At 38.9% G+C, this 19,531-nt stretch overlaps 1 long non-coding RNA gene across 1 annotated transcript; it reads right to left on the reverse strand.

Moving 5' to 3' along the window:
- Positions 1-669: 669 nt before the first annotated feature.
- Positions 670-4,916, reverse strand: LOC134471607 (uncharacterized). Its single transcript, XR_010041085.1, has 2 exons — positions 4,373-4,916; positions 670-1,636 (listed from the first exon to the last, which is right to left on the reverse strand). It is a non-coding gene; the product is annotated as an uncharacterized LOC134471607 (long non-coding RNA).
- Between the last annotated feature and the right edge of the window lie 14,615 nt (positions 4,917-19,531).

Raw genomic sequence — 19,531 nt, forward strand, 5'->3', positions numbered from 1 at the left:
TCCAATGGTAAAAAATGAGTTTAATGATTTTCAATAAAAAATGAGTTTAATGATTTTTCAAACATTTTCAATGACTGGCATAAAAATTTTCTCAGGTTGAAAGAAACATCTAGTCAGGAGGAAACTTGCTACATTTGTCAATTGCATCTCCTTAGAAAGCTTACTAGGAAGGACACAGCGACAAGATGAGGGCCAGATTACAATTATTGTTAGTGTTAATTAGTTCCTGAATTATCTATTTTACTACTTTATATTAATTATATTTTGATTTATTATATTTTGATTTTTCCCAAATTGCCAGATTCAAAGAATGAGAATTTACTGTTCAGTGAGGCACTCTTGGTATACATACTTAGAGGCAATGTAAGTCACAGAAAGCAAGCTTTTCAAAATGTTTCCTCAAGTCCTTTGGTCTTAGCATCACTTGGGGACCCTAATTAAATATCTAATTTTGGAGTTCAATGCTCACACTAAGGATGGGCATTTCTGATGATTTAGAACAGATAGCTATATCTCTTAAAGGTCCTTTCCAGGAGATTCTTACACATATTAATGTTGGAATAATTTAGTCAAATGATCCGGCCTGCAGATCAACAAGTTCAGAGCTCCTGGAGGGGAAACGGGGATTAAATAAAAGACATGGGGGAGACAAAAAGAGACGAAGGCAAGTTGATGTTAACCCAATCAAGCCTCCGGTTTATTGAGAAAATAATCACACCTTTTATAGGCTAAGGGCGGGAGGTGGGACAGGAAGAGGTTAAACAGATGAATACAACAGGGTTACCATCACATCCGGATAAGTGACGTAAGCAGAAGAGGATTATGGTTAATGTAGGCAGACGCAGTGCCCATAGGAGAGAGAGAGAGAGACATCTAGGCACCAATGCCTGTCACTCGGCTCCCTACATCTCCTCCCTTTTTATATTATTTAATTAAGAGTATGGCAGGCCCTGTAAGGACAGCGTCTGTCTTAGGTCAAGGACCTCATTGCATGAACCCAACCAGGCCTTACCCGTCATGGGCTTGCAGAACAGTTGGTCCTGTGCCTGTCTTAGGTGGCCGTTGGAATTAACATGCATGTCCTAGTTGCCCGTCTCTGACTGCCTGTCCATTGCCCCAGGGCAGTCAGGCCGCATCATCATATGGGCCACTCGTGGGAATTCCTTCCCTGTAGGTTTGTTGATCTGCCAACTCCAGCTGATGATAGTGTACCTGAATGGGCTTTGCCATAAATGCGTCTATCCGGTTATTAATGAACATCATAATCCTCTGAAAAATACAAGACTCACAGAAATGAGAAACAATAGGTCAGCTAGGGAACCCAAAAGGGGGACTAGGTAAGGGAAAAACTCCCCCCCCCCCAAATCAAGGAGAAGGGGTTGACAGCCATTTGTTGGTGTCTCTGTATGAAGTCATTCTCCTGTGTCTTGGAGCATGCCTTGTATAACACTGGATGCAGTCTATTTGGCTGGTGTATGTTCCTCCAGACCGAGAAGAGCCTCTTCCTCAGTCATGGGGTTCTGTGCATGGCTGTCAGCAGTTGCAGTCTGTTTGGCAGGGGTCAAAATCCACCATGGGTGTGGTGTGGCTCAAGAAGGCTGGTTAAGCAGCATAAGGCTCCAAGGAGATGTGTCACCTGTAAGAGAACACAGGGGATTGTGCCTCAGGAAATAACATTATTCCTGGGCGTTACATGGGGTCTTTGAAGAACTGTCTACTTGCTTTACAAGGCGTTCAGGTAGCCATCTAGCTTCTCTATCTTGTTGAGAGTAAACACACACTGAACCTCGTCCCCAGATAAGGACTGGATCAGGGCCATTCCACACATTGGTTAGTGGGTCTCTCCATAAAACAGATGCAAACCGTGTTTGAGTCTGAGTATGCCAAAACCGAGATGCTGCGGAGCAGCCTGAAGCATCCAGGGTCAGAAAATTTAAAATAAAAAGAGCATGTGAAAGGACATTTCTAGGGGACCCCTGGGTGGGGTACCATGTCTCCCTTTTTATTTTATCTATGGTGAATTTAAGAGAACGATGTGCACGTTCAACAATGCCTTGTCCCTGAAGATTATAAGGTATACCTGTAGTGTGGAGGATATTAAGGCTTTTACAAAATTGAGCAAAGGAGGTACTGGTATAGCCAGGGCCATTATCGGTCTTGAGCTGTTGAGGACATCCCAGAACTGAGAAGGCTGACAGCATATGGGCTATAATGTGTTTAGCAGCTTCTCCAGTCTGGAGAGTGGCAAAAATGAAGCCACTATAAGTGTCAATAATGACATGTACATATTTTAGATTGCCAAACTCATTGAAATGGGTAACATCCATTTGCCATAAGGCGTTAGGAATTAAACCTCTAGGGTTGACTCCTAGGTGTTGAACAGGTGAGTGGATAGCACAAGATGGACAATTTTTTACAATTTGTCTGACTTGCTCACGGGTAATTTTGTAGAGAAGGCGGAGGGTGTGAGCATTGAGGTGATGTAGCTGGTGGGCTTGTTGGGCCTCAGACACCTTGGAGTCCTGAGCCATAAAAACCTGTGCTCGTACAGCAACATCAGCCAAATGATTTCCTTGGGCAAGAGGCCCTGGGAGGTTGGAATGAGCTCGCAGATGACCGATAAAGAACTTATGACGCCGAAGCCATATGAAGCATTGTAATTGTTTGAACAGATTTGCAGCTGGGGAAGCATGACATATAGTAGCAACAGTCTCTAATAATGGAACAGACTGGGCAAGATAAGCACTGTCAGTATACAAATTAAATGGTTGGTCAGAGTAAGCAGCAAAAGCTGCAAGAATAGCTTCTAACTCTGCTAATTGTGCAGAGGAAGTATCTGCCTGGAGGGTAGAAACATTGTCTTGAGATACATAAGCAGTCCTTCCAGAGGATGAGCCATCAGTGAATAAAACCAGGGCACCCGGAAGGGGTTGTGAAGCTGTGACTTTAGGGAATATAAATGAGTGACGATTAGCAAAGTCAACTAGCTTATTTGGAGGGTAATGATTGTCAATAGTCCCTGAATAGGAAGCTAAGGCAATAGGCCACACTTCCGTACTCTGAAGTAGCCAATCTATTTGGTCTTTTGTAAAAGGTTGAATGATAATATCTGGTTATTTGCCAAAGTAACATTTTCCCAGCTTTCTACCCTGGATTATTAGGTCTGAGACAGCTTGGAAATAAGGCAAAAGTGTTCTTTTTGGAGAGACTGGTAAATGGACCCACATGAGGGGAGCTTGTTGCCAGAACACTGCTGTAGGGCAAAGCTTTGTATTAAAAATGAGAAACTGTAAAGGCTCATTGTAGTCCATAAAGGAAACAGTTTGTTGAGCAATAGCCTCTTCTACTTTACTGAGCGCTCTCCTAGCATCAGGTGTAAGCTCTCGGGGGGAAGTTGGATCTATGTCTCCCCGAAGCAGCGCATAAAGGGGCTGTAAATCATGTTTAGTTAGTTTTAAAAATGGTATGAGCCAATTAATATCTCCCAATAGTTTTTGGAAGTCATGAAGTGTAAAGGAATAGAGAATAAGCAATCTTTAAGATCTATGACAATTTTAAAAAATCCTAAAAGAATGGCACTGAGTGAGGGGAGGCCTGGTTGTAGAGGCCCCATTAAGACCATTGTCTTATTTATTGCCCTAAGGTCTTGTAGCAGCCTCCACTTTCCTGACCTTTTCCGGATAACAAAGATATGTGTATTCCAAGGGGAATTACTAGGAACAATGTGTCCTGCATCTAACTGGTCCTGCACCAGCTGTTGTGCTGCTGCAAGCTTTTCAGAGTTAAGGTTGTTTCTAAAGGCTTATATGAATCCCCAATTTGCCATGGAGGTACAGCGAGTTGCGGGCTGCCATCCTGGGACCTGCTGATCATGTCAACAGGTGGAAGTGGTGGCAGATCACCATGTACAAGGACCTCTAACAGGCCATCATTCTCTGCATCTGAGAAATTAGAGGCTTTAGATTTTTCTGAGGATGGTTTTGAGGTAGATTTAATGGAGTCGCGCAAGGCAGCCTCACCCAGTGCAACTGTCTCCTCAACCTGAGGGTCTGCATGCCTCTGGGCAAGCAGCTCAGAAATTAAATTCCAATATGTAAAGGTGGTCACAGGAACCTTTTTTGGACCGAAAACTCTATAATAATCTTTTAAAACATCTCTTACTGTATTCCACCTCTTGGTATCTATAGAACCCTCTAGGGGGAACCAAGGGCAAACCTTATGAATAAACTGAAAATACTGTAATAATTCTTTTTTTTTTCAACCCTTATCTCTCTTGTCTTTAATGCTTTTATAAGGCCTCCGACGAACACTTCGTGTTCACTCAATACTTGACCCATGTCGGGAAAGGGAAATGGGGTTGCCGTTCACTCACCGTGACTCGGGCAGGACGTCAGGTAGTCGTCTGCCCAGGTCTCGGCACTTGATTTAATGTCCTGTTGCTTTAAGCTTTAATCCTTGATTCAGTTTACTCATTCCTCGGCCGAGGTCTCTGGTTCAATTTGCTTTCACTTTCAGTTTAAGCCGGCTGTCTCTCGAACGGCTCCCTCGTTAACTTCTCCGTGCCAGGAGCTCCCACGCTGAGCGCCACTTGATCCGGCCTGCAGATCAACAAGTTCAGAGCTCCTGGAGGGGAAACGGGGATTAAATAAAAGACATGGGGGAGACAAAAAGAGACGAAGGCAAGTTGATGTTAACCCAATCAAGCCTCCGGTTTATTGAGAAAATAATCACACCTTTTATAGGCTAAGGGCGGGAGGTGGGACAGGAAGAGGTTAAACAGATGAATACAACAGGGTTACCATCACATCCGGATAAGTGACGTAAGCAGAAGAGGATTATGGTTAATGTAGGCAGACGCAGTGCCCATAGGAGAGAGAGAGAGAGACATCTAGGCACCAATGCCTGTCACTCGGCTCCCTACAGTCAAATGCCAAATTAGTAACATTGGTTCATTCAGTTGCTCATTGATTTGTCAAAAAAATACTTAAAATCATTGCCAACTCCTATTATGTGCCAGCCACTGTTCTGGGCATAGCACGTTGAGTTAAATAGAATCAATGTTCTAATGGAGTTTAGGTTGTATAGAGGAAGCAAGACAATACACAAAGATATATTATTGAGCAAAGTGATAAGTGGCATTACAAAGAAGAAAGCAAAACAGTAAGAATGTGAGTACTGGGGTGGTGACTAATTCTTATATTTATTAATAACCACTAAATCATTTGTCTCTTTTATAAGCAAAGAAGTTAATATTAAATGGACTCCAATATGTCAGTTCAGCTGAGTCTGAGCCCAGGCTTCTCATCATCAGTGTGTTTTTGTTTCCTTCCATTCTCACCTCTCATGCTGGAAACCACTGGCTAATAGAGAATTAGCCATAGATGGACTCAACTGAGTCCATCTATGCCCATTCCATGCCCATTCCCGTCATGGGCATTCTAATGTGCGGTAAATGGCATAGACAGCAATCAAGCACTGATGAAACATGACCTAAGCCAATATTTATAGTCTACTGGAGGCTAATAAATTTATCACCTAGCATCTTCAAGAAACGCTTAGGGAAACACACGTGAATGCATCCCACACACTGGACAGTATCAGCAGCATCCTAATGTGTAGCTGCTGAGGCTCTGCGGGGGCATTGCCAGCTTCCTGAGCATTCTACCCATCCATGCTGGGCTAGAGAGAGGTCTGTTGTGGGAGCCAAAGGAATAAACTGAAAGATTTAAGTTTTTGAAATAAATCTGGTTAAACTAAGCACTGGTCAAGTAGTTTCAGGTTCTAAATCTGAAATACAGACAGGAATTCAAAGCAACAGATCCTCTTTCAAAAAGCAGCTGCAGTAGCAATGGAAACACATACCTGGCAAAGAATCATAAACAGATTCTCAAGGAGGAACAATGGCACAGGCATGTCATCCCAGCTACTCTGGAGGCTGAGGCAGGAGTATCGCAAGTTAAAGCCAAAACTGAACAAATTAGTGAGACCCTGTCTCAAAGTAAGATGAAAGGTCTAGGGGTGTAGCTCAGTGATGGAGCACTTCACAAGCAGGTGTAAGCCCCTAGGTTTGTTCCACAAAAACAAGTCCCACAAAACAAGCAAATAAACCCAGAAACAAAAACATATTATTTGGCAGTTAGAACTGACCATGCAAACCTGGGAATTCAAAAAATGGTCTGTTGAATTAAGATCAGCATTTCTTACCTGGCATCCATATGTTTACTGGATCATGAACTCCCTGATGTAAATTAAAAAAACTCTAGTGCTGGCTCTCTCACTCTTTCTCATCCACTGTGCGTGCGTGTGTGTGTGTGTGTGTGTGTGTGTGTGTGTGCAGCAAAGGACACTGTATTTTTTACACATTTCATCAGACTCTCAAAGGAGGCTATAACCCAATAAAGCATAGAAACTACTGTCTTGAATCAAAAATCACCATCCTGTTTAGACCTGAAGGTGAAATATTTAATTATGCCTTCGAAGGCTCCTAGTTAGAATAAATGTCATAGAATACTGTTTCCAGATGGATACCAGCACACTGACACTCTCCCTTTAGGTTATAAAGTGTTTCATGCTTTGTGAGTTCAGTCTTTTGAATAAGGTGGTAATGGTTTCATGCTCATTATGTATGAAGTTCTGCATTAGGCACCTTAAACACGCAGATCATTGTGTTAGTCATCTACGGAAGCATAATAAACCACCACAAGTATTGTGGCAGATTTATTCATGATTCCGAAAGGTTAGCTCCTGGATTCAACCGCACAATTTTTTGCCTGGTTCTTTTTAAAAGCCTGGGATTAGACTCCCATATCATCACATTGTCACAGACATAAGTCAAGACCAACCTAGATTGGAGGAGGTTCAGAAAGAGACTCCACCTCTGATGGGAGGACCCAAAGACACAGGACAAAGGGGCTGCACACAGAAGAATTATTGTGGCCACCTTGAAACCTACCACATTTGTGCATTGAACAATTTGTGGATAAAATCATAAGTTGTCTGTGATTTATTGAAAATGTACCAGAAACATTTTCTAGGAAAATATTTGAAATGGAAAGTGTCAACAGCTATCATTGTTGAAGCTTGGTGATGTGTACATGGGGATTATTTATCCTAGACTCTGCACTTTCAGGCATGTTAGCAATTTTTTGGAAAAAAAGTTTAAAATTAAATTAACAAAACATATGCTCTCAATCCATACAGTATTATTTTCTCAGCTTTTACATATGGGAATACAAAAAAGGGAACAGTCACATGAATAGAGTTTGCTAAGGTCTCTTATAATAATTTCTATTGTTTAATAATAATACAACATCCTAGCACCTTTCCAACACCATTGTACCTCACATCCTATTTAATCTTTATGAAACCATGCACTCAGTAATATTATATACATTCGTCATGTAAGAAACCCAAAGAGCTGCCCAAAGTCACAGAATAAGTTGTAAAAGCATGATCAGGACCCAAGAAATGTGGCTTCAAAGACCACACTCTATTAAGAAGTAAAGCTGAGATCAGAATCAAGCCTTATATGGCTCCAGCAGCAGGAATGCCTAGTCCATGGGCCAGCCTGGGACTTGAGGACCTGGGTGCTTTCTCTGCCACATTTCTTCAGCCCAACACGCGTCAAGGTCTTCCCTCCCAAATTTTACATTGTGCTATTAATGCTACACACAGTTTGGGGATCTAACTAAATTTCCTGACACATTTCCTGTGGGGAAACACCCTTAATTTCTTCTAATAAATCATATAACATGTCCATAAGTGCTACATACATTGTAAGTCATAATGAAAGGTTCACTCATCCTCCAATTTAAATAACATTTTAAACCAAAAACTATTTGAAAAATTATTTTTAAAGATTTTCCAAGGAGCCAAATCCTGTGGCCAAATTCCCATTTGAAGTTTTCCTCCCCAACATCTGTAACTGTAAATGTGTTTTATTTTAGAGTGAGGATTATAGGCTCCCAGAAGGATCATTGTAGGGTGAGAAGGAAGAAGAATCACGAATGAAGGGGAATTTTGACTGTCAAAGTTTGTTTCCAGGAATGACCTGAGAACAAGTGAATGGAGCAGCCCAGGATTTTTCAATTACTCCTCCTGCTCGGGAGAGGTGCTCTGTGCCACTTCTAAATACTCTCAGGTCTACATGTGTCAGAGTCTCAGCCAGCCAGGTGATAATTACAGCTTATTATTCCTGACTCTGAGGAAGTGACAAAGCCTGATTTATGAAAACACCAGGGAAACTAAAGGATATCATTTCATTCCTGTCATGTGAAGTGCCACCAGCCTGGCTTGAAAGACTCCATTGTTCTACACAGCAATGGTGCCAATCTCAATTGTAACAGTGATCTAGAGATGTAGATTAGGGTTAAGTGTGTGTGTGTGTGTGTGTGTGTGTGTGTGTGTGTGTGTGAATGAGGTGATGATATGTAGAAACGTGCCAAAAGTTTAAAGATGGAGCACTCTCTCTAAGACTTAACTGCTGATATATTCGGGAAAAAAAACATCTGACATAGTATTTTGTTGGGATTTGATATTGTTTTGCTGGGGCCTTAAGGTATCCTCTTACAAGATGGGCTTGTGTCCTTTCCATGACACAGAAGAAATAAGTAGTGCCTTCCTTGCCTAAGCCAAACATGAGCTACTTATTCATAGTATCTTCCCAAGCATTCCAGCTTCTCAGGGTGTCATTAAAGGAGTGAAGATGTTAACTGATGGACAGACACTGACTTTTCGAATGCTTAACTTTCTTAAGAAACCCAAATAAAGGAGAATGAGAAAGTGGAATCAACTAATTGCAAACTTGGCATATAAATATAAATATAAACATAAATATATGTATGTATGTGTATCTACACAATACAGGGTCCATCAAAAACATATACATTGGAAAAATAAAAACTTGCATCAGTATTTTAATACTAAATTTATGGAGATATTATGAGATTAACACAAGTTAATTTTGGTCTCTACAATTACAAGAGATGCTTGAAGCAGTGACCATTAGCTTTCAGACATTTATTAGTATGGTGAACCACTGAGATATATATGTTTGTAGATCTTTTTGTGGACTCTGTATATGTAAAGAGATATGTGGTGTGTGTGTGTGTGTGTGTGTGTGTGTGTGTGTGTGTGTACAGAGACAGGGAGAGAGAAGACAGAAGAAATAAGAAAAAGAAGAAAGCTCCTTATAGTCAAACTCCTTAATCACTTGGGTCTCAAACTCAGTCAATTACGATAGCACATAAAATAGTCAAATATTTAATAAAAACACATTTGGAAGTTGACCTCAAATACTTATAGATGCAGTACATGTATCAGGTTTCCTAGGAACAAGAGTCATAAAAACACATTATTTATAAAGGAGTATTTTCTCTCCCCATCCAAGTAGACTCTTCTCCTGGAAACCACACCAGCTGCTGCCTTCAGGACAGACACAGGGTGTGGGTGCTGACTTTCCTGTCAGCTCTCTAGAACTAGACAAGGTAAACCAAAATTTGAATTCCCTTTAACTTTCAGAATTTCAGAGAAAATAAAAACTAATACCAGAATATTGGGCTAAGTCTATTACCAGACACTGTTAGAATATCATAATTGAATGAGCCCAATTGCTAGGTTTTTAAATTTTAAGTCAGTGCTACTCAGCCTGGAATGTGCTCTAGGTCACAGCTCTCAGCACATGCCCTTTGCAGTCATGGCCACCAGACATTTTTCTTTTACTGTGGGAAAGTGTCAAACCCTTTTCTTTTTGTGTGTGCACACTTGAGGCACAGGAAATGGACTTTACATCCCACTCATAGAAATGAATGAGGTGTGAGAACATTTAATTTTAAATAAATGTTTCGTGTCTTTATCAGAGTTGATTCACGTTTGTTTCTTTTATATAGCTGCTTTAAAAATTCTAACAATTACTAAAGTGGTGTAGATTCCTTATGGAATACTTGAACATACAGATAGTGGATGTAAGTGAGGAAAGCCATCAAAAGTCATGAAAAGACAACTACTGTTAGCATTTCCTCTTGATTGGAAGCCCCCCTTTTTTCAAATATTAGAAATTTTGCATTATTCAGTATCATCCTCCTATTTTCAAGAGAAGGGCCTATGAAATTACGTACAATGTCATCACAAATCCTTCTGATGCTTCTACAATAGTTATGACAATGCTATAGTTGTTATAAACAATGCTTATTGGAATAAGTTAATGAACAGAAATAAAAACTGAGAAATAAACATAGAAAAACTGTATCTATTCTATAATTTGAGGCCACTTAGGACAATGGAAATAACATTGGCCATAGTTAAATTTAAGAGATGGCCTTGTGTCCCAGCTCTGACACTAACAATGTGCATAAGTGTAAATCATTGTACTGTTATTAAGTTCCGTTTTGTTTATAAAATAATCAAACCAGACTTTATCTCTAAGGTCTCTTCTAGTGCTAAACTTGAGCCCTTCTTTGCTATATTTTTACCTGTACTAGTAACTATTTTTGAATATTCAAATTGCTAGTTCCATTTTCATTTATAGATAACCTTATCCAAATGATTTAATTCTCCATCAATCAAAACATAGAAGAAATCCACCTTAAGAGTTATTCTGTTGGTCATGAATTCATTCATGCCTTAAGCAGACTATATTGAAATATGACAGGAATGACTTTTAAAGCAATAATTGAGTTCTTCCCTCAAGCCAAATATCAGATAATCAATAACCATATTAAGAACTCTATTTGTATAAAAATATCAGAGAATCAGCTTGGAGGACAATGAAGCCATAGTGTACTATAATCCAATCTTGCCTAGTGGCATAGATGGTAAATTCAAATTCACACAGGAACCATACACACAACTAATATAATTATCTCCTTATGATCTGACCTACTTCTCTGACAGAGCAAACCTAATAATAAAATGACAGGCGTGATGGTGAAGTGGAAAAGCTATGTAGCACAACACAAAGATCCAGTGGATTGTTGACATTAGAAAAAAGGAGACCAAAGTCTTTCGATTTTTCTAAAGAAGCTGCCAATCCAGACTCTCTGTGTACTTCCAAGTTTCTAATTTTGACTGAAAGACTTTTTTGTGGGCCAAGCAACCTAGTGACAGGCTGCTATTTTGCACACCCCCTACTTATATAGTGAAACCAACTTCCTCCACTTTCTGTAACACATGCTGCATAGACATACTACTGACACATTCAAGAAGAAAGGAGAAGACCAGGCAAAATCATGGAAAGGAGCTCTACATTGCAGTAAAACAACCTCAATATTTATACGCGAGAAGATAGATTTTGGAAGTATTTTCTCCAAATCTTCAAATTGGTCTATCTATGAATAAAATAGCTAATGTGACTGGATTGCTTTACTCAGAGGCAAATAAACATGCAACTCTTTACTTTCCAGAGTTGGCGTCCTCTTTTATATGAGCTTGATAATGTTTTAGTATCAGTCTACACAATTTCCTCAAATTTGGATTGAGAAACTGTCCCATAGCCTCTGACACCCTCCTCCAGCCACGTAAGCAAGGAAGAGCACAGCTGAAAGATCTATTCCACCACTGAGCCAAGACACCCCCAGCTCGTTCCTATAAAAACATCTGTGCAAAGTGGGCCCAGCTGTCTTGTTAATATGTTCCATGATGCAGGCCAGCTTCGGCTCCCTCCTCTCACTCTTTGTCTTGTCTGCTTTCTGCCAGCGTGCATTTCTCTTTTAAATAGCTAATGCTTAGTGAAAAAATTCATTGTTACTAGGTTAAAAGTTAATGTATTTCACCTGTTTCACCTCCTTCCATTAGTAAGCATGGACTGGCAACAAGGGATTCGACATTCTGCTTGTTTGCCTATGTCCTCCTTGGGAGAAATTATAGGGAAAGGGAACCTCAGGAGTTTTGTTGTTCATGAAAATGTCAGATTCCAATTTGAAATATCATTAAAACACCTGCTTGTTGGGGAATTGTCATGAAATCGCAGTGCTTTTTTCCTTTGCAGTGAGTCTGCTGTCGGCCAGGAAATACATACATCGTGACTTTTACTTACAGTGCAGGGCCTATATGGGATGTTAGGGAAGAAGGAAATTTGAAGGAATGAGCTAGGGTGAACAGTCCTTCAAGCTTGGGGTTGAAAGGCATGGAGGCTTTGTGGGAAGCCTCCTGAGGTTGTCGGGTTTTCTAAATTGCCATGGGCTTTGGGAGTTCCCATCAGTTCACAGTCAGTGGGCTGTAAGAACTGTTCCACCTGGAAACTACCTCAGTTACAACCAAGGCAGCTTCTGATATTCAGGTAGATTAAGAAGATAGTGTAATGTGCATAAAAACAAAAAAGCAAAAGCAAGCCTGAAGCCATAGAACAGGTCCTGAGTGACAAGATGAAACCTTCTTACAGTCACAGAACTGAAGTTCCTGGAACCAAAGCCTCCTAGAGTTTTCCCTTTTTTGGTTTCCTATCTACTCACACAGGGACACCCCAGTTCTGCACTTCTCTCATGCTAGTCTAACAATAACTCTCAGAAAAACAAGAGTGGGTCTTCTTAGCTCACTTGGCATACTCTGTGGATGTGTGTGTTGCAGATTGAATCCAGAGTCTCATGTATGATAGACACAGCTCGACCCCTGAGGGACACTGTAAGCTGTGCCTTTTCATCTAGCAACTAGCAGGGGAAAGAGCTAAAAGATGAATCCCAAGCCCTGATACTGATGGGATGATACTCTGTTGGTGCAAATTCAACTACTGTATGTCCCAGTGATAGACTATTTAGTGTCACCAGATGAAAAAGTTAAAAAATAAGCCTGTCGGTTAAATTTGAAACTCGGATAAGCAGGAAACAATTTTATTCATTCCAAGTATTGCATGGAGATATTAAAACTAAAACCAAAACAAAGCAAAACAAAAACTCTCATCTAGCTGACATCAAATTTAACTGAGAATCCTGTATTTTTTTTTGAGCAACACTACTACCAACAAGTTCAGGAAAATAGTTGGACTTTAAAGCATAATGAACAAAAATTCAGCAAAGTCAATGAATAAGAATTTTAACAATGTATAAGTCTCTTAACTGCAGAGAAAAGAAAAGAGATTCATAGTATTCTACCTCTTTAAATGATCAGCTGGTCCAGTGATTCTTTACCATGGCTGCACATTACAATCACTCAGAAAATGGCTAAACATTTTGGATGCTATTACCAGATCTAATGGATCAGAATGGAAACTTTTTAACATGATGAATTTTTCCAACGAGCAATCAGGCTGAGAACCAGTAAACCACAGATGCAAAGAAGATCCAATATGTGGTAGAAAGTGTATCCTTAGTGGTACTCAAGGTTCCCAAACTTTTCTGCACATTGATTTCACCTGAAGACTTTGAACTAATTACTGATGCCTAGCACCCAGACCCAGACATGCTAATTTAATTAGTGCTGGATGCAATGGAGGCATCAGGATTTATATAAAAAGAACTTAGGTGTTTCTAAAGTAGAACAAGGTCTGGAATCACTCTTGTAAGGATGAGAGCAGCACTAATTACTTTTGTTGAACTAGGAATGAAATCTGATCTTTCAACTATAATCTAAAATAAATTCATTGATATTTTTAAAACCCATTTACTCCACGTTGGCTTGGAGATTTAAACCTTACTAATAGGATGTTGTTTTCAAGAATATTACCCTGGCTCTCTTTAAGATGCCTATTAATCGCTTTGCAGGAATTGTGTAGATGAGAGAGTGACAGTCACATGAGGCTCTTCCATAACTCATCTATGTCAAACATACATTGTCATGGGCTACAGAACATTGTTTTGGTTGATGATGGAGAAGGACATGTATGCAATACTCCCATAAGATTATAAGGGAGAAAAAGTCCCAATCACCAACTGATGTCATAACTGACAATGAAATCACAGTGTGACATATTAATCACATGCTTGTGGAGACACTGGTATAGATAAATGTACAGCTCTGCCAGTTTTATAAAAGTATAACACAATTCTGTACAGTGTATAATATTTAATAACAAATGACCATAGTCAAATCTTTAATAACAAATAATCATCAACAAATGTAACAAATATTTAATAATAACAAATGATCATGCAACTATGGCATACTTTCTATTGTGATTTTACAGTGCACTCCTTATAAAAAACAGATCAGAATAGGAGCTTTTTAGATGCTACTAGTAGCATGACATGTTAGGCTGTCAACAGCATCATGTGTCCTTTTGCATCAAGAAATCACATAGAGTGACTGACCTAGACCATCAGGTTAGGATAAGTATACTCTGTGGTGTTCACACAGTCACAAAGATCACTTAATAATGTATCTCTCAAAATGTTTCTCAGTTGTTAAGTAATTGATAACTGTTTAATAACAACAGTAATTGTACACCAATGTAACTCAGAATCCATACTCTGTTTTTATACAGAGATTGCTCCACGCCTCAGTTGATTGACATGAGGAGAAAGGGTGATGCCAACCTTTAAACTTTAGATTCATAAGAAGACAAAAATCTAACGCAGGCCTTGCTAATCTAAGGTTAGTTATAGGAGACACTGAACTTTCTTGCAAATTGCTAAATGCACACTGATCCTTGGAACTGTTCGTCCTCTAAGATTTCAGAGGTTACTCACCCCTCAGACATTATTCAGCCCTGATCTAACACAGTCTGTGAGAATAAAAGATACTACTTCAGTGCCAAAGCCCATAGATCTGAATTTCGAAAGAAGCATGCTTTGTGGGAGGATATGGGCCTCACCCTAGTTGTTTGGGAAATCTGAGAGCCAGAGAAAGATATGGCTGTCAGAGAAGACACCTGATGAGTTCCAGAACTTCATTTCAGGGAAGTATTTCACAAGACCGATCAATATATCAAAAGCAGCTAAATACGCCAGCAGTATGCAGTACATTGTGGGTGGGTTAATGGGATTCATTTGTGAAAAAGCCTGGGACCCAACATCCTGCCAGGCAGCAAAAAAACTGAGTGGAACCAATAAGGAGTGGTGTGTCCAAAGAAAGAAGTACATCTACGAACAGGACTGCCTGAAGTTTTATCAGCATGGTAGAAAGAAATGGAGCCGTGACTGTCTGCGTTGAGTCGTCAAGCTCTCCAGACACATCCTTATTTCTCAGACTTTGAGAAAACTTTGGAAACACAAAATTATCTTATAGAACTGAACTAACATTTTTAAAACATTTCTCATACTGTGCTTTTGGATATTCTTCATAGTTATCAAGTTCGTCACTTCCTAACTAAGGAACATTAAGGATTATTGAAATTATAGACTCTTTTCTAGCTGGGAAAATTAATAAGACAACATGTGTTATGTTTATATTGCAGTATATAAATAAACCTATCCATGATCTAGTAAAATATGAGAAAAATATGGGTTTTTAAAGTCCAGTGTGGCTCTTCCTCTAAGAAAACTTACTACGCATAACTTAGTATTTACACAAAGTGATTTACTTTAAACAAGGATTCCTAACTTTACAGGCCTTTCCGGTTGAGCTACCTTTTATATCAAGTTCTCCAGTACATATTAAATGCTTGATGGGGTCAAAGGTCTAGCAGTTCAGTGGTAGAGCAATTGCCTTGCTTGCGTGATGTTCCATTGCCAAAAAATAAAACAAAATGCTTGAGTAATAAATATAACTTGAAGTGATTCAAATTATAGAATGTATGAAATGTCCCCAAATACTCATTCAGTGTATAGTCCCAGTGACAATTCGTTCCATGTAAACTGATACAAAAATGTTCAGCATTTTTTCACTTAGCATTCAGAATAAAATGCATTTCTTACAGGTAACTTCATGTCTCATATCTGAGTTTATGGATTCCTATTTTAAATTAATGAGCTGCATTTAATAATAGGGATTTGAATGCTTTTGAAATTCATTCTTCGAATTTAACTTTGGAAGCCCTCATGTATCCCAGGTTCTATGGCACTTTCTGGGAGAGAGCATAGTAGACAAAAATAGATACAAGACTTCTTCATTTTCAAAGAGCTTACTGTTTAAGGAGGAGGGCAAACACCAATTACTACAGACTATTATAAGTATTAGGAAAAGCACAAGTTCAATGAACTGCAGGAAAGGGACAAGCCCTAGGCTAGCAGCCCCAAAAAGTGATCACAGAGTGAGTGACATTAGACCTGAGAAAATGCTCTTGATTATAATGAGTAACATTTAGTGACATTATCTAAAAAATCCATTAAAAGTTCATTTGAACCTCATTACTCTCGATTAAATTGGGTACTTTCATTATCCCTTCTTGTACATAAAGAAACTCAGACTTAGTGCAGTTAGCTGGTCAAAAGTTACCCCAGCTAGGAAGTAACAGATCTTGTACTTTAACCTGGATGATGAATCCAGAGCATATACGTATGTATTATGGTTCTGGGGATTGAACTCAGGGCCTTGCTCATGTTGCTAGGCAAGTGCTTTACCTTTTAGTTATATCCCTGCCCCCTTTATTTTAAGATGCTGTGTCACACTAAGTTGCCCAGACTCACCTTCAATGCATGATCCTCCTGCCACAAATTTATGGGCAGCTGGGATTATAGGCAGGTGCAGTTGTGTCCAGTTTACATAAAATATTCAAAGCCATTTGCCACAGACTTTCTACAGAGAAAAGGATGAGACAAATGAAGCAGAGAAAAGAATATTCCAGATAAAGAATAACTATGGTCTCCAATGACAAAGCATGCCGGTTATGAAAAATATGTGCATTTGGCTAATCCAGCGATGGTGAACCTTTTGGAGTTTTAAATGATACAAAAAGTTCACGGTGGTTGTAATCCATCTAAAACTAGCAACTAATCACCTCTCCCAACTGAGTCTAACTTCTATGTCAAAAAAGATGGGCCTTTCATATAAAATATTTGTAAAGACTGTCACCTAGTGGCAACAGGCAAGATGCAGCTTATGGGCTGATGACTGAACAGGTCTGTGCAACTGCTTACCAAAAATAATTATTAAGTTTGTGGCAAAATAAATACAGTCTTTCATATCAATGCAATTCTCCTTTCTGCATCATTTCTCAAAACTGAATGGACTAAAAACAGTCGTAACAAAAGAGAGATGGCAAGTTTATCATAGCACTATATCCCAGTTTTGAAGTTATAAAATTAGGAATCATAATGGGGGGATCATGGTGGGGTTTTTTGTTGTTGTTTTGCAACATTTATAGATCCTTCCCATGCCTAGTGAATACACTATTGTATGGGGATATATTGCCCCGTTTCTCATTATGTAAATTCAAAATGACAGGTATAAAGTGTATTTTATTTTGCTCTTTTGACCTTTTGGTATTTAAAGTATGATATATGAGCATCATTTAGATATAAGAATCTATACTCGGAACTGTGAATGAAAAGGAAAAGTTAATCTAATGAAAAGAAATAATCCATATTTCATTTGTGGCATCTAATGTTTAGTGATAGTATCAACAGCAGCATATTCAGATTATTTCTAAGGAATGAGCTTATGTCAAAAAGACAATTACAACGAACAAATATCTTAATTAGTATTGAATTTCAATTCTTAAATCAGCCCTCAGAATGAGAAGAGATTTAAAGAGCTCCTGCAAGATACTGACCAAGAAGTAGTTATGGAGAGAACACAAAACTATGCAGAGACAGCTTGGTAAGTTATAGGTCAACATCTTGATTTGAATCAGCTGGCTACCTACACGTGCCTGAAGCCCAGCTGCAGGGACTAAGGCTCATTTGTTTGTTTGCTATTCAACATTAGTTCCATATTGGACTAGCTTATTTGGCCCAGTAAATGAATCTAGAACAGATCAATGAACTCCTCCAAACCTTATTCATCAATTATGATGTGGGTATCTTCTGTGACTTAGCTAATGCTTTCCTTCCCTTTTGCATGTGCTCTCCTTTAGCACTGTAGTCCTTCAAAGGTCTACCTGAACTATTTTGAGAGCTCTCTCTGAAGTGGCTACCTGAACTGTGAAGTTCTAAAGGAATATCAAACAAAACAGACCTCTCCCCTCACATAATTCGTTTAGTATAGGGCATATTCTGCCCAGATGGTCTTTACATATAGCCCTGTAGTTCTACACATTTTTAAATCCTCTACTAATGTTGGAACATATTCCAGATAGTACAGATAGTTTATCACACCCTTAAATTCCTTCCAGTATGTCTTAGTGTATTATGATCACTCAACTAGCACACACACACACACACACACACACACACACATATATATATATATAGAGAGAGAAAGAGATGTATATATATGTATATACAAGAAGACATGGATATATATTTGTGTATATATATGAAGAGATGAATATATATATATATATATATATAGAGAGAGAGAGAGAGAGAGAGAGAGAGAGAGAAATAGGTCCTGGGACTGTAATACTAAGCAAAAGAAATCAAACACAGAAAATAGCTATATTGTTTCCCCGATGGACCCAAAATATAATATTTAAAGTGCAAAATAGAAGAGAGATGGTAGGAAACAGGGAGACCCTTGAGAGGATCTGTAGGAGAATGGAGATAATTAGGGGAAGAAATAAAAATCACCAAAATGTGATATGCATATGTAACAGTTTTCCAAAGGAATATAATTATTATGTATTACAAAAATACAGTAAAAAAGATATTCTAAAAAAATAGAATTGGAAGAAATGTGAATGATAATATAGAATTTTCCTTCTCTTGTGACAAAGAAGAAAATATTCAGAAAGATTTTAGATTACATAATTTTAGCTGGTCATGTCTGGCCTAGGTTAGATGTCTTCCTGACTCCTGAATTAAGGAATCTTTGCTAAACGATAGGAAAAATTGAATTTGCTTTATTTAGCTGAAAGCATGGAGATGATTACAAGTGACTGTACATCTGGCTCATTTCAGCACCAGATAAGTCGGCTTGAAGGCATCATTGTTGCTTATCTTAAACCTCAGATAAAACCTTTACAATCTGCTTTATCTCAAGAAACTAAGAACAAATCAAGAAGGGTGTGGCATCCTAGACATAAACTAAAAACTCTGTGAAATTATCAACACTGCAAATATTAGGTGTAGAGAGGCCTAAATATTGACTAGTGGATTTTACAAGATAAAAGTCACTGAAGAGTGGTATTGCAGTTCAGAGATAGAGCATACACTTAGCTTAGCATCCACATGGCTCTTAATTCAATCCTCAGCAATGACAACAAATCGACGTGACCTTGACAAGAACTATTTTACTGTATTCTTTGGGAATAAACCTCTTTTGAAGGGAGCGAGGGAGGCAGAGTAAAGCTAAGAAATGGAGACGGTGAATGCATTGCCTCCCAGGTATTTTGTTATAAATTGAAGCAAACACATGGATTCGTGGCTGATTGGGATCAGAGAAATTAGTGGGGTTCTTTTGCAATGACAGTCATTATCATACCTTTACCTGTTGTTAAGGAAGATCCAATAAAGAAAAACTAATGAGCAGGAAAGGAGCTACCGCCAAGCCCTTAAATAGGCAAGCAAAGACAGGAGCAGAACAGGATCCACATCACAGTTGCTAGGGCTAGGTTATGTTCAGT

This window comes from Cavia porcellus, unplaced genomic scaffold (assembly GCF_034190915.1).
Source record: "Cavia porcellus strain 051 isolate PalLab524CR breed Dunkin Hartley unplaced genomic scaffold, mCavPor4.1 scaffold_19, whole genome shotgun sequence".
Taxonomy (NCBI): Eukaryota; Metazoa; Chordata; class Mammalia; order Rodentia; family Caviidae; genus Cavia; species Cavia porcellus.